Genomic DNA, 15,955 nt, shown 5'->3' on the forward strand with positions numbered 1-15,955 from the left:
GCAGAAAGTAGCACAACAAACATGATCCTTTTTATTTTACTGTTCTTTCTGCCAGAAAGCCTACTTGCTCTGTACGTTTGTCAGCATCAGCAAGCGTTCATGTGATACTGTACGATACAACAGAGCAGGTTGAATTATATATAATCATTTTATATTTCACTTGAATTCAAAGACAAAGAATAGATTTAACAAGCTGCAATGATACATGTGGGCCACTTTGGCAGTGTATAATGTAGAGCGGGGGAGTAACACCGTTTAAAAGAAGAGACTAAAAATGGTCCCCCCCCCCGGTAGAGTCGAACATGCTGCACTGTCCCCTGCCCCTCTTTGTCTCATATGTATTTCTTTAAAGAAGCAAAAAGAAGCACATGCTGGGACCCTTGTTAGGGCCGTTTCAGCAGCAGTCTCTGGAGCACACTTCAGAGGAACCAGAAAAAGCAACCCTGTTCTTGTAATTAATTCGTAAATTTCCAGGCTTTTATTGTGCCGCGCTGTAGGAACAGAGTCCTTCCCTCATGAGAGGCATCAGTTAGAAGCATGGGATCACACACACAAATGTGCGTGTGTTTTGTAAGAAGCATAATTTTGCATACTGTATGCATGTCACAGCAGAAGGAATAAAATGGAATTAGGCTATGTATGTACTGAATCATTCCTTTGTCTTTAAACTGCTGAAACAAGGAAATCCCATTAAGTCTCCAGGATAACACTGTATGAGTACAAAGTAGATGAGTAAACAGAAAACACACATGCCCAGACTGGAAACAGAGACTCCCTGTGACTTAAAGCAAACAACACTTTTTTTGACTTGAATTATTTAGTTTTTTTGTTCTATTGTTTGTAGTTGGTTAAGTGTTTTACAAGAGCCTCAATACAGTAGCACCGATACAAAATATAGAAATGATATGCTCTGATTCTAGATCACACCCACATATAGTAATTTGAGTTATGTAAGCTATCCTTTGTGGAGACCAAAGTCTGTTCATGAATGAATTTAACATTTTCATTTTCATTGCATGAGCAGGAGATTTTCTTCAGAAGCAATATGACAGCTCCTTAAATATATCCACTTTACCCCTCACTGATGTACTATACAGCTATATTCAACCAAGGAAGTCTACAATTTGTCTTTTTTTGTATTTGATTGACCTGATAAATTCTTTTAAATCCAAGCTTTTTGCTACCAAGCACATGGCTACGAGGCTCTTTATATGCAGTATTTTGAAAGTCCTGAATGAAATGTGTTGTCACCGAGCATCTGAGAAATACTGGAAGAGTCTTATTTTTATCTTCTTACCCAGTTAATACAGTCTAGCTGTTTAACAGTACTAATACTACACTACTATTACTACTGTTACTACTGCTACTACTACTACTACTACTACTAGTACTAATACACGCTGGACAAAAGCAAGCTCAGCCTAGACAATAACAGACAACAAGAAGTAGAAATTCTGACTAGAATTTGAATTAAAAGTCTTGTTTAATGTGTCGAAAGAAAAAAAGAAACAAGCCTTAGTCGTTGGAAAAACACAAACTTGACAGCAGAAATGTGGTCACCTCTGGTCAAGGACATGGATCTACAAACAACCGATAACACTTCTGTTTTTTTAAGGATTTAAAAGGTAAGGACCAGAAACAGACAGTGTCTGCAAAAATCAAATATGGTATATAAAAATGGACACAGATGTTAAAAGAGAGAGAGATACAAGAAGGACTTTCTTGAGGAAAGGAATTCTTGAGAACAAACACAGATTAAAGTACAAACTTTCATCCACTTCAGCCCAGGGGATGGAACAAATTGGACTCCGAAACATCGTATCTGTGTTGGATGAGTCACTCTGATGGATGTGAACCCCCACTGATCAATTCATAGGACTGACAGGATTGACAGCGACCTGAGAAAAGAGCTGTAACGCAGTCAATACTTCTCAGGGTATTGCTGCACTGTGATGACTGCTCTCGCCGATCACATGCATTTATTCCTGTGGCACTGGCTGTTGCAGCTCCCAGCAGAATGCAAAACAGGGCGTCTCGCAGACGCGAGCTACAAAGCAGATCTATTTGTCACCACTTTGAAGGCTTAGGGGGCAAAATGCAGGATCATCTTTTTTCTATCCCTCTTTCTTTGCTGTTTTCACTCCGGATAGAGGCTGATCTTTATCAAGCTCCCGTAGCCTTGACTCCTGTCGCCATAACTGGCTGCGCTTTCCTTCATCAGTCAGGCCTGTTGACAGCAGAGTGGCAGCTGGACAACCCATTATGAAATGACCTTGGTCTAGTGTCAGCAGGGCCATAGTGCTGCTGAAACAGTGACACCCCAAAGTGAGTAATTTTCCCTCCATAGGTCAGCATCTTTGCCTGTGGACAATCTCGCCCCGTTGATAAAGGTGAGGAGGGGGTTCCTGCCGCTATCAATCGCTGAAGGTAATGGAGGTGGAGCCGTGTAGGACAACCCCCTGTGAGCAAACCTCAGCGAAGACAGCGGCGTCGATGTAATTAGAGCGATGGACTGTTGTGAATAAGCTCTGCAAAACAGGGGGAATAGATTAACAATAGCGCAATTGCATCTTTGCTTTGCATTCCCTTGCAGTGCCGTTTAATTAGTCTATATATTTATTTATCCTCTTACCGGAGTGGATTTCATTAAAGCCTCAAGAGTGCTATTTGTTTCCAAGCTGAGCCGTAAAGCGGCGCCATGATTCCCTATCACCTGTTAAGTCGCTGTGCCATGGTGTTTTTTTCCTTTGAAGTGGTGTGGTGGCAGCGCTGCATGACTGCTCCGGCTCTGGTATCTAGGTATTCTTCTCTCACCTGGGTTTCATCTCCAATCGCCACAGAGTGTTTGGCTCTATACAAACACTTGTGCCTTCGGTTCTCCACCGCTAAGGATACCTCAGTGTGATCTTATTCATAGCTGGGAGGCTTTTCTGCGAGACACAAAGAGGGATGTATTGTGTTTCCTTGCTCAAATACCCTTCAGTGCAGTGCAGTGCTGGCATTGCAACAGGCGACTTGGGAGAGAAATGCTCTGGGTGTGTTGATGTTAAATGCACACTGTAGGTTCTGGGGAAATTCCTCGGTGCATGTATTAGTGCGGAGCCACATAGAAGGCGAAGCCCATGAAGTATCTTCAGGATATGTGTGAGACAGTCCAACATGAGAGAAAATAATTAGGCGGCTGCTGTTTTTATCACCTGGTTTGTGTGAATGCGTTATATCAAAAACCAAGGCAAACTGAGAATATAATAAATATAACAATGGAAGTTGAAATCTGACATCCTTTAGCCAACAAGAACAAAAACCCCACTCTGGTGTTGGTGACCTTGCCCAGCAGCTCAGCGAGGTGATGCTGGGATTCTGTCAAGCCTCACTGTCCTGCAGCGATTTGTTCATTGGAGCACATTCTTTAAACATGCAATGATGCTGCTCAGCGTGCTGTGCCGTGCTCTTTCACCACAGGGGAGTTAACGCACGTAGGCTACTGGTGTACCTCCGTCGAGTGACCACTAAAAAATCTGACAACAAAATAAACAATTTAAAAAACTAACAATAAAGAAGGAAGAAGCTGTGCACAAAACGGCAGGGCTATTTATGTTCCCTTTGTCGCGTCTGGGGAAGAAAGATCGGAGGTGATGTGCCGGGAAGATTTGGTTTTAAATTCAGGATACATTTATCTCAAGTTCACCTCACTGCACCTGAAAGAACTGGTCCTGACAGACAGGCCACTTCGCCAGTGTCAGAGTATGAAAGGCATGAATGAGCAAACTGATCTCATTGTGTTGACTTTGGAACCGAGAGAACAAAAGTATGTATGTGTGGCAGTGGAAGACACGGTACTGGGAAGTTAATATCACTTCAGGAGACCTGAAAGACTTCAAATGAAAAGGGCTGTTTATGTTTGTAGTTTGCCTGTTGAAATGAAAGTTAGATATAGGTAACACTGTATAATAACCATCATTGTCTAGCAATGTGTCTTGCAATGGCAATGGTGGTTGTGTAACAATGAAAACAACAACTCCCATGATCCCATGCTGCATCGACAAACTACTCTTGTGTTTTTTATTTTAGATTGAAGTGAAGACTTGACCCAAACTGTTTAATGAAAATGAACATGTCTGTGAGGTATAATACATTTATTTAAATACTAGTATAATTAAGTAAATAAGTGAATGGTACCTTTGTTGATACAAGGTGTGGTTGCTCCTAAAGACAAATACAAGTTGGTTGAAGGCACTAAATCCTTTTGCTTATGTTCACATTTTCGTGACAAACACTGGGGAGAACTGGTTCTGTTTTGGACTCCTCTAGCAATGCCATCATCCTGTGGGGAATGAAGGTTATGGCAGTGACCCAGATGATGATGACTTTCCAAATTATATGGTTTAATTAGTTTTGGCAGCTCATAAAATACACCAGTAAGTGTTTCCGCCACAGCTGATTAAATAGTTTTACTTTTATTGAGGTCTGAGTGCTGCTGACATACGATGCGGCAGTGAATCCTCGCTAGAAAAAAGTCGCATCACTCACTTTTGCATTTCACATCAGAGCGAATGCATGGGAGCATTTTTTCGCTCATGGTTGTGGTAAACAAAGTCTATTTGAATCACTATTTCTGGTTGTCTCCTCCGTCTCTTTTTCTTTCCTTCTGTTTCTCAGAATTAATCCATGTTGACTTAATTTACATAACGAATCAATGACAGGAGTATACACACCTTTCAAATGGTGTATTTATGTTTGTATTAGCATCGGTGAGCTTCCCAATGTGTTGAAGCACTAGATGAATCAAACTGAGCACTAACGATTAGTCAACAATATCCAAATGGCAGATAATAGCAGTGTAATTCCTGCTAGTGCGATAAACAGTCCAACCAAGGACATACTGAAGCTTTGTGGCTCCGATACTTAAATTGATGTATGCATTGTCCGGGCAATGAAAGATGAGCACTGAGGATGAGGATAAGAAAGCGTCATTGCTGATGTGTCTGGCTGTCTGCTCACTATCAAGGATTCATGCTGTGTCAGACAGAGAGTGGATCTCAGAGCCGAACGCGGGACAAGACGAGAGCGGCTCTGCACAGAAATCATCCCGAGACACACTGGCAATGTAATTAGCACATGAATTATTTCTGTGCAATGACATGCCTCAGCGCCTTTTGACTTTGCTCTTGTCTGAGGGAACGTCTCCGTGTATATGGCCCAAATTAGACATCTGCCAAATGCCGGTCCTTTACAGTCAGACCCTGCTTCCCCCGTGCTCCGGTAATCAAAAGTGGACAGTAACCTCTGCGGTTCCATCGCAGCGTGCACTTCAGGTCTGCGCTGGCAACCTTGACAAGGGTAAATCCAAATTGAGCAGCTTGTTAAGATGCTTATGGCAGAGATTTATTGGTGCTAACACATTTCAGACAGGGAGCTGCTATCAAACGTTACTGCACACCTGTTCCTGCAGCTCATTGGTTCTGATAGTAAATAATCGCCTGTATATTATCAGCCGTTATGATAAATTAGTGCCGATGGGTTCCTATAGGAGGGACAAATGTTTATAGCCTCCTGCTCTTTAAATATATATACAGTTAAGTGAAGTGGTAACTATACATTAATATCAAAATGCTCCTCTTTTGATGAGGATATTGATCCCCTCCATCTCCCCAAGGCTTACATTATTATCCCCTGGATTTACTCTCTAGAAATGGATTGGGCTTTGCAGATTAGTATTCAGCACATTACACTCCCTCTTCACTGTAATGCTGTTGTGATTCAGTAATAGGCTGAGAGCAAATGAGAGCCCTGCAGCTGGAAGTGTGCTGCTTAGTATGTGTACTCATACAGTGTTTGTTTGCCCCAGTACACGGGTATTCACATGCATATTTGTCCGTCTGTGAGTGTTTGTGTTCACAGTTTTTCTCATATTTTTATGTCCTGTTAGATTTAGCCGCCCCTCGTCGGGTCCTTTAGCCTTTCCCCAGCTCTGTGCGTCGGATAAAAAGAGCTCCCTGTGTGCCGACCAGAGATGGACTACCGTGTCTCTTTCCAGGGGGCCATTAAGTCCTCAAGATGCTGCTTTTGGGGGGAGTTATTTGTTAAATCCACTCCACAGAAATCTTCTTGTTGGTGGGGGGAGTGCACTACAAGATCTAGTTTAATGGCCTAGCTGCCAACTATAAATGCCCGCCCGTTTTTATCTCAGACATACATTTGATCTCAAGAATCGTCTGTAGTTTTTAAACAAGAAGCTTTCTCCACTTTCCTTATAATCTCCAGAAGCCTTTCAACAGAGTAGCTCAAGCATACAGAAACACACATTTTTCCTATTGTGTTGCAAAGAAACTGACTGTGATTCATGTGGGAACAGCGCGTTCTGTGTAATTGTGTTTTCTGTGGCATCAAACATCTTAAAAGCAAAATTCGATTAGACTGCAGAATGTACATTTTAAATAAAAATGAAATATTTTCACAAAACAAGGCCTGACCCTTTGCTTTGTGAGCCGCCTGAAAACATTTTTCAGTTTGTGATAAAGACGTTGCAGGAGACGGTGTTGCTATTAGAACCTGATTCGATTATTCGGGAGAAGAGACGTGCCGTCTGTGTGTCCACATCAGCTCCATTGTCGGGTTTTATGTTTGTTTTCATGAATGCATGAAAAGACACTGTGCACAGGTGCAAACCATGAGTGCCTGTGGATGCCTTTCACAGCTGTGGATGAGGTGGTTTCGTGTCCTCGTGGGAGCTGCTCCCGGAGGAGGGCTGCCTACGCACCTGATTGAGACACTGCCAATTAGAGTGAGCAGACATGGACTGTGTGTGATCTGGCTGACACACACTTACACTTACACGACTGTCTTTTTTAGAGCTAAATTTGATTAGATTTTAATTGCTGGTTTATGCCACTGTCAACCCCCAAACAGTATTTTTTTATTTTATTTTTTTCATATTTTAGATGCCTACCATATGTTCTCTTTGCCATAAGCACAGGTAGTGGCTGTTAACAACAGGATGACGCTATGACGTCCATTCTAGCTTTGTGCAAGCAAGTTAATATTTAGTTTTGACTTTGTTAGGCTCCACACTATGGCAAACTTGCAGCGGCACGAAGGAGATGAATGTCACTTTGTGTGTCTTTTGTGTGAGGCTTTTCTGAACACATTTGTGAACGATCAGTGTGTTTTCATGTTGCCTGACTATAAAATCCAACATATTGATGGTGGACACCGAGCGACGAGAAAACAACCCAATGAGGCGTCTTTCACCCGTTTTACTGCATCTGGATGAGTTTCCGGAGAAAGCAAAAGGACGCTTTCTACCTACAGCCTGTCAGCCAGCTGTTAAACATGGTACTATCTGTGAAGCTGCTGGCAGCAACTGTGTGGAAATCATTCGGTGTGGTTACTGACCTGCATGAGTAGCTGAAAACCATGGAATATGTAGCTAATTAACAGGACCGAATTCATCCTGTGGTTGAGTTTTCTCTCATGGTGTTCCCATACCCCAGGACTACACACAAGTCCACTGGTTTCAGGATGAAATGCGGTGTGTATCAGATTAATTGGGGATGTTCTGAAAAGCAAAATGTGAAGTAAGTCCTTAATCACTGACAAAAAAACCCGGAGCATTTTTCTTGCTAGAGTTCAAGATGCAGTGTGACAGAAATGAGGTTGAATGAAGTTATTTTGAAGGAAAGAACGACTACAGCTCATTGTTAGAGTCTTGATGTTTGTTCCAGCTCTAAATGTGATGATTCACCATTCAAAACTTTATGTTTTTTTAAATAAAACATACCAAAACAAAGAAACAACAACAACATTTAAGAAAATACAGCTTAAGAAATACAAAATTATCTGGATGTCAAGACAATTTAACCAACTTTTTACCTTTTTACCAACTTTTTTAGAATAAAGATCATTCATGTTAAGAAGCTTCATCTTGCTCTCCTGGCCACCAGGGGGAGTAATTTCTCAAGTCAACCGTGCGCCTCCTTTACTTGCGGGGGATAAAGCAAGAATGAGTTGTTGTGAGAGAGTTCAGAGCTAGCTGCCATTGCAGATTGTCTAAAGATGTCAGTCCTGCCTGTAAATCCCTGTTGACAACTTCTGTAAGTAAAATTTCTGCTGTCTGGTCATTGAGGAGTTTCATAGGCTATAAGCTAACATCAACTAAATGCAGGACTGTTTTGCTAGCAAGACTGTGTTGGCTATTGCTAACGTTAGCCTAGCATTAGCCACTTAGTGCACATCTAAGGTTATATTGAGAAATATTTTGTAGTTTGTAGTAGTCACAGTCGTGTAGCTGCTTTTCTACAAAATAATTGAGTTGACAGAGCGCTTTGACTCCTGCTAGATGTAGGAGGAGACTCTGAAGTTAGAGCAAAATAAAAAACGCTTATACAAATTCACAATATTAGCTGAAATGGAAAAATGTGGCAGTAAATAAAAGAAGCTCAGTGGAAAAGTAATCAACTATTTTTGTTGATTTTCAAGCCAACATTTTGAACACAGGGTTTCGGCTGCAGTTCCAGTTTCTTAACTGTGAGGATTTATTTAATTGTAAATTGAATATAATCAGATTTTACGGTTATTAGTTTGACAGAATGTCTTTTTACATATGGCGAAATCTGGCCCTGTGGCTGTTTGCTCGACATTTTTCACTAATTTCTGACATTTTACAGATTAATCACCTTATCCACAAATCAATATAATGCAGATTTACCAATTAACGAATCCAAAAATAAACATCTCAAACATTTTTATTGGTTGCACTGGTAAAATGCCTGAAATGTAGTTTATTTTCTATTTATTTAATTTATCTAATTCATTGGTGCATGTGATCTGATTCACAAAAGCAAGTGCTTGCTCCTTTATTACTATTTACAATCAAGAAATTAAATCAAAACGTATTATTGGGTGCACCTACTGTAAATTATGCGCTGGTGCACGTGCAGGTTAGTCTGGAGCCCTGATGTGTCTGCCAAGTGACAGGCTGTAAAAATGACTGACACACTGGCTTCGGACTAATCCTAATAATAATGCACTTCAATATGTTTTGTTTAAAATCTTGCATTTAAAATATCATCTAAAAAGGAATTAAAATCTCAGTTAAACAGTTAAAAGTATATATAAGTGGAATAATAAATTAACTTTATAGCTTTCACGCTCTCCAGTTCACATTTGCACACAAATGAACGCACACCTTGAAGAGTTTGCAGAATACAAGCCTTGTATATAAGTTCCTTAAAACAACTGACAAGCTGAATGGTGAAGCCAATTATGAGTAAATGTACTCTGGACGGAGAGTTTCTGCAGACTGACACTGGGGGAGGGGACTCTCTCTGAGCACAGCAAGACATCCTTCATACTGTGAATTTAAATGACACTTTGCGTTAAGCTAGCACAGCATGGTGTCTGACAGAACTTAGTATGTGTAAGCTCACGCGCATCTACACATGCTGACTCCATCAGTTATGTGCCCGGATACATTTAAGTGAGCTAATTGAGGCTTATTCGCCCATTCTTGCAGCTCTGTCAACACTATCAGCCACCAAAACAATCCGCTTCACGGAGATGTAATTTTTACTGCAGACATAAAAACAAGAGTTGATATGAAACACAGCAATCAATGGATTGCGGCTGCCTACCTTGCAAGGAGAGAGCGGTTTGAGGCATTTTATTAAGTCTTTTGAATGGTGTGATAATCATGTAATAAAATATGTTCTCAAAGAATGCAGCACTTCAAAAACTCTTCTCTCTGTCATAACGTAAGAGGCTTAGGCCGGCTTCATGAAGCTAACTTCCTATCGTTCTAATAAGCTGCCAGACACTAACTTCTGTATCATTTTAATAGGCTGCCAGTCAAACAGGGAAACAGAGAGTGAATGGGAAATCCAGCGTCAGTCACGGAGCCTCATCGCTCACGATTAAACAGCGTTGCTCCCCGTGTTTCATTGCCTGAGCGTCCGGTTTTATTTACGGTGCATCTAGCCTTTTAAAAAAAAAAAAAAAAATCCGCAGGTGTGCCTTTCATTTTTTTTTCAAACCCTTGAACTCCTTCTGAACCTTAAAAAGCTGAGGGTGGCACAACAAGCTCTTTTTTCTTCAGCTTGTTACTGGGAGCTAAAGAAGGGTATTTCGAGTGGTGCGAGGAGGGTGGGTGTTAGTGAGATCTCTGACAGGGAAACAGTGATGTAGAGTTAGTCACAGTTAATGCCGGGGACTGTCATTAAAAATACGACACCATTGGAGATGGGCGACATAATTACCGTGTCTGTTTTAGCAATGCCTGTAACACCCCCCACTGCAGCACCCTGAAATATCTTAGTTGTCATCATGTTTTTGTCATTGATAATGATATTATAACTGGAATATTTTAATGCAGTATGCGTGTAATGGTTTAAGCGACTTAAAACAAATGCACAACAATACAGTGTTTGCATGTAGTTTAAGTGTTAACCCACCGTAAATGATCTCACCCATTGGATTGTCGACTACTGTTTTGAAGCCTTGAGTTTGGCATCACAACGGTCGCAATCTTAGACAAATTAAAGTACATTTCTATAATTTGTGTCTTGTCTTTGAGAAATTTGTCACTTACATCATCTGGTCAAAAATGTCATAGATTAGAATAAATGCCATTAAAATCAAAGCTACCCCTGACGTTCATTTCCCAGGTAATTTTAATCTTATCCTGCTGAGTCTGTTTCATACTGTTGTGTCATGATTTGATGTTGACAGGCACTGTGCTCCCCTGGGTGCGGGCTAATTTAAAAAGCAGCCATAGAGTAGCAGATGCCAGATTAGTGTCAGAGCAAAGTGACGGATGAGGAGCCTCCTGGTCGCTCAGTCACACGCTGGCGCTGTCGTACATATGCTCATGCTTGCGGCCCCTCGGTGCTTCGTAATAAATGAGCGATTTAGTTCAACATACTCAGCAGACATTTATGCTACCTCTTCCATTTTTGCAGTGACGTATTACCTTCCTGTTTGTAGCAGCTTCATGCAGCAGCATACCTCTTTGACTCTTTGTGACACTAATTTAATTTGAGTGGCGAATAATTGTATTACTTCCATCAATATGGGTAGTTAGTTCTGCACCACAACCGCGAATGTAATGTGACCATAGAGAATGAGGCTCCTGAATGGCAATAACAATTACATGCTATTGATTAACAATTATTCATATGGCAGAAGGAAATATTAAACTCGGAAGGGATTGCGGGAAAGTCAGAGTGTCAAAGTGCGCCGCATCTGTTAATAAATCCAAGCAAAGAAAATGCTATTTAAAATATGTTCTTCTAATGGTAATTTTTACTGCCTCTAAAACATCTTGGTGTAAATTGGCTGATGGTGAAGACAGATATTTTCTGTTCAAAAAGGGGTTGGATGACTCAGAACAACAGGCTGTGACAAGTTTTTACCTATGTGTCTATTTATGGCCTTTCCCCAGGAGCTACACTTTTACTCTCTTCGTGTCTTTTTCTGTCCTCTGTTCTTTGAAAACAGACTAAAGGAGCTGGCTCCTTTCCATGTCCCCATTCAGTGTCGTGACTCAAGGGCATTTAGGTGCTGGCAGTTTGCTGTAGTTTGATTGACTGTAGACCACGGGACAGCCCAGAGAGAGGAAAGAGGGACATGCCCAAATACCCAGTAGAGCGTAATGACAAAACAGTAGGCTTCTTCAAGATCAAGCCGCTTTTTTTTTATTTACACATGTGAGTGACACATCTGCTGCAGGATATTAACACTGCAGGTTGCTATGTCTCCCGGATCTAAAAGAGACACACAGGTGTACATACCGCTCACCGGTTGCACTGCTATTGCATTGCTTTGAAGGCTCAGACATTATACGAAATATTCAGGACACTTTTTGCATAAAGTTGTCTAATAAGGTGAATTCAGGTGGAAGTCATTATCCTTTTTAAGCATATGTAAATGGGATGATTGTCAAAAATGTCAGATTTTACTTTCAGAATGTGCTTATTCCTCACCGGGGTGAGGTATGCTTGATTTAGCAGTCAGTATCTTACATGCTCCCGCTTTAAAGTCTGGCATGTGCGTGTTTAGCAACACGCCATCGTGCAAAGCAGTCCTGCTGTCTGTTATGCTTTTGTCTGTTTTTTGGTTGAGGCGCTGCCAATCATGGTCAGTGGTAGTCTGAGTAAAAGAAATGATATATTCTCTCTAGTATACATGACATTAAAGCCAAAGCATTAAGGGTGAAACTTTAACTTAAATTTTCATATTTTATTCTGTACCTCCTCACTTCACAGCTTTCAGCTAACTTGTCACAAGATTATGGCAAGATTATTATATGTCAAGTGCAAAATAGCTCAGAGTCAGAGCAGCACACGTAGTTTAGTTTTCAGAACCTTTTAAAACAATCTTGACACATGTTTGAAATAATAAATCCAGTCGACACGGAGCAACATCATCTTTCATGTAGAGTTGTGTTTCTTGTCAACTATTTGTCCAACTTTCAATCTTATTTAAGATCTCCTTTTGTCTCTGGACTTTCAATTTGGCTCCTTAGCTGCTAATTTCACTGGCTGTTCAGCTTGTTGCTAACTTCATCTGTCGCCTTTTTGGTGCCGGGCATCTATTAGTCAGTATGTTACTGAGAACCATTTGACTGAAAATTAGCTGTCTGCTGTGGCTGACAATGAGGTTGGAATAAGAACAATACATTTTCCAGCCACAAAACCACGACTATGAGCTAAAAGCTGCTAACCAGCGTAGAAGGTTTGAATAGGGCTGCCACGCCACTGCTGGGCAAGACAAAGCGAAAGTAATGAAAGAGAAACTACACACTAAATAATCTTTTTTACATCGTGTACACACTGCTGCTTTTGTTTTGTCGTGGGTGAGCCAGCAGCCTAGCTACAGCACAGGTTCTTACACAGTGACTCTCTCAAGGCCATTAATGTGTTTCTAGTGACTGTCAAAGCTCCACTAGACTGCCTGTCTTCCAGTGGAGAAACTGAGAGTGTGACAGCAGCTTCTTATGGCTGGTTAGCTCTGACTACCAGCTCTTCATGGCTGTACATGCTGTGTAGATACCCTCACTCCCCCCTAAATAAAAGCATTTTTCATGCAAAAACTGCATAATTCGTCAAAACTGCACTTGCTAATTCATTGTATACAAGTGCCTTGTTGGAAATGTGGTTTGAGGTCTTCCCATCAACAAAATATGGCAGGAGAAAAAATATTAGGCCTATACTGGCAAAAAACATAGGGTACATGCCTCCCCAGAATTCATAAGGAATGTAGTTTGAATAGACGAGTGGCTTATTATCCAAATATGGAGAGGCAGCTAAAAGGAGCCAGATGGTAGTTTGAGTGTTAGCTTGGCTTGACACTTGACTTGGCGAAGAGCTTGATGTTGAAAAGCCTCTAAATGCTAGAGGTCTAAAGATTGACAAGTCATGCTTTGCCAGCATCACTATCATTGTAAAAATGTGTCTTTAATATGCTAGTCAATAGTTTTTTTTGTTTTTGTAGCATTTTCTCTTGATTTGAGCTGAGTGCAGACTGATGCTCAAGTTGTTCCACTTCATTTAGTCCTACATATGTTTACATCAAAGCGCGCCAGACCACCAGTGTTTGAATGGAAATACAATTCTCTCAGGAGATGTATACCCCTTTGGCTGAAACTGCCTCTGGGCTGAACCCCAAGTGTTGTAAATTCCTTCCAGTGGCCCTGCTGTACACACACACAATTCATTCTCCATTGGTTAGGGGAATTAACTGTGAAGTGCAGGCATGGGGATGTGTGGAGAGAGAGAGAGATGAGAATGACCCCAAACTATTGGCTCTATTTGTTATGTGGTCACAGAGCTTGTGGAGCGGGGATGGGTGGATTTAGTGAAGAGGGTAGAGGTCTCTCATTTTCACTGATAGGGGGCTCAGACACTGAGGGAATGACCAAAGAGTGGTGAGATCCAGTCAACTTCAATTACGACCCTGTGCAGTTTTCCCAGAGGTGCACTATAGTGCTTTAAGGGGGAATCAATGAGGTGACAAATTGTTGTGGACAGCCACTCCTTTTATTTGTTGTGTTGTTGTATGCATGCCTGGATGCTGCTCTAAGCATGTGTGTGCGTATCTGAATGTGTGTCTGTATTTCTTTGGCAAGCATATATAAATATGCAGCGTTCCCTATTTATGATAATTGAATGCTTTGGTCCATTTGTGTTTTGCCGGTTTATTTTCTGCTAGTGGCTTTAATGGCTTTTTATCTGTCTAAACCTGTTTTTAAACGCTTTCTAATGGGTGTTCACATGCATCACCCTCTGACGCACAGTGCTGCTTTGTTTTTTATCTCACGCTAACAGTGTGGAGGTCTTTCTCAAGGTTATTTTTGCTTTGTCAAGCCCCTGTCATATCTGAGGATGTCTGATGGCTGATGAGTGCAGACTCGCTCCGATGCATTGGGAGGCATATGTAGCTGAACTGAGTGTGTGTTTTTAATGGTGGGAGGAGTCCTTATGAAGCTGTCTCAGGGATGCTGAAGTAGTCTGGGGATTGGTAGTGAGGAAACTAAATAAATACTGCTGGCGAAGGAAGATGAAACTCTAAGTTGAAGAGAGTCACGAACAAGTGAGAATTTATTGATAAACCTTCATACCACAGATATTGATTTGTAGAAGTGTAAAGATATTGATTGACATCTCCACAAGTTGCAGGGTTCACTGTTCAAATGTGGTTGGAGTTAGAACATAAATGTTTGATTTGAATGACTTATCTAAGCTCACTTATTTCTCTCTGACACAATTGACCCTAACGCAAGTAAATCTCCTCATTACCTGTGGTTTTACAAAGAAGACCGAAGCTATTATGAACCTGACAGACAGCTGACTATGTGTTGGTCTAATTTACCTGTGTAAAAGCAAGAGGATATCTCAGTAAGTGTTTGTTTAGCCTGTGGTCTTTGTTAGTTGAGAGGCTTCTTGAGCTGTCTTCTAATGCTGGGAGGTCACAATGTTGAGCATTAATTGTTTGAAGTGTAGTACTCCAGCTTCAAATGTGTGTGTTCACATCTCTTTGTAGCTGAGTGTGTGGCCTAATTATCATGAGTGAACATTGTGCAAGATCAGACGGGCTAAGGTGATGTTTACTCTTCTCAAATCTTCTCACGAGGTTCTCACGTAAATTAGCCCAATAAGGTTCTGTAAGCATTGGGTACATAAGTGGACATACAGTTGGTGAATACATACATAGTCCTTGATTGCCGTGAAGGGCAGCTGCAGTCTACAGCTACATGTTGATATAGCACTGAGTCCTTAGTGCCCCAACCTTTATCCCAAAGATATCATTGTGTGAGAAAAGAAGAACAGCACATGGAAACCAGTGCTGTAAAGTATTTGTATCATATCTGGAGTTAAGCATGTCGTCCCAGCTCTAACAGAATCAGAGGGACACGATTCAAACTTTATTTTTTACCGAAACTCCTGAACTCTAGTCTTAACTCATCAAACTGTCTTCTGTTTATAACTCAAGCCGCAGCATATGGAGTCATTGAAGCTTCTCTCAACTTCAACTGCTGTCGTCAGCAGTATCTCATCATTACTAATTAAATCTAGTTGGTTTTGTCTGGATTTGATTATTTGGTTTGACCCAACCACCACCCACCCACCAGATCCCTGCCAACAGGGCAAGGCTGGTAGCACTGTTGCTCAGAAGACAGCCAGTCAGAGCCTCACTTCTGGCTGACTGGAGGTCAGCTGCTTCGTCAAAAGCCCCTTAAAAAACCTAGACTGCTGTAGACGGCGGAAGCACTGACTGGCTCAGCTATGAGCTTCAGAGCCCTGCCTTCTCCTTTCAGGGGGGAGAGCTTAACCTGTGAGCTCACCACAGGCTTTATTTATAACTTTTCCAATCAAGCACTAACATCATCGTTATCTCACAGTAATTATCATCAGTTTGTCAGTGAGAACTGGTAACGTTACTTGAGGCCATTGTGACCTCA

The 15,955-nt window shown here is 41.3% G+C and overlaps 1 protein-coding gene across 3 annotated transcripts in view; it reads left to right on the forward strand.

Annotated features, from left to right (window-relative positions):
- LOC141009307 (neurexin-1a) overlaps positions 1 to 15,955 on the forward strand; it is a 272,300-nt gene that overhangs the window by 80,177 nt on the left and 176,168 nt on the right. The window lies entirely within an intron of this gene.

The sequence above is a fragment of the Pagrus major genome, chromosome 15 (genome assembly GCF_040436345.1).
Source record: "Pagrus major chromosome 15, Pma_NU_1.0".
Taxonomy (NCBI): domain Eukaryota; kingdom Metazoa; phylum Chordata; class Actinopteri; order Spariformes; family Sparidae; genus Pagrus; species Pagrus major.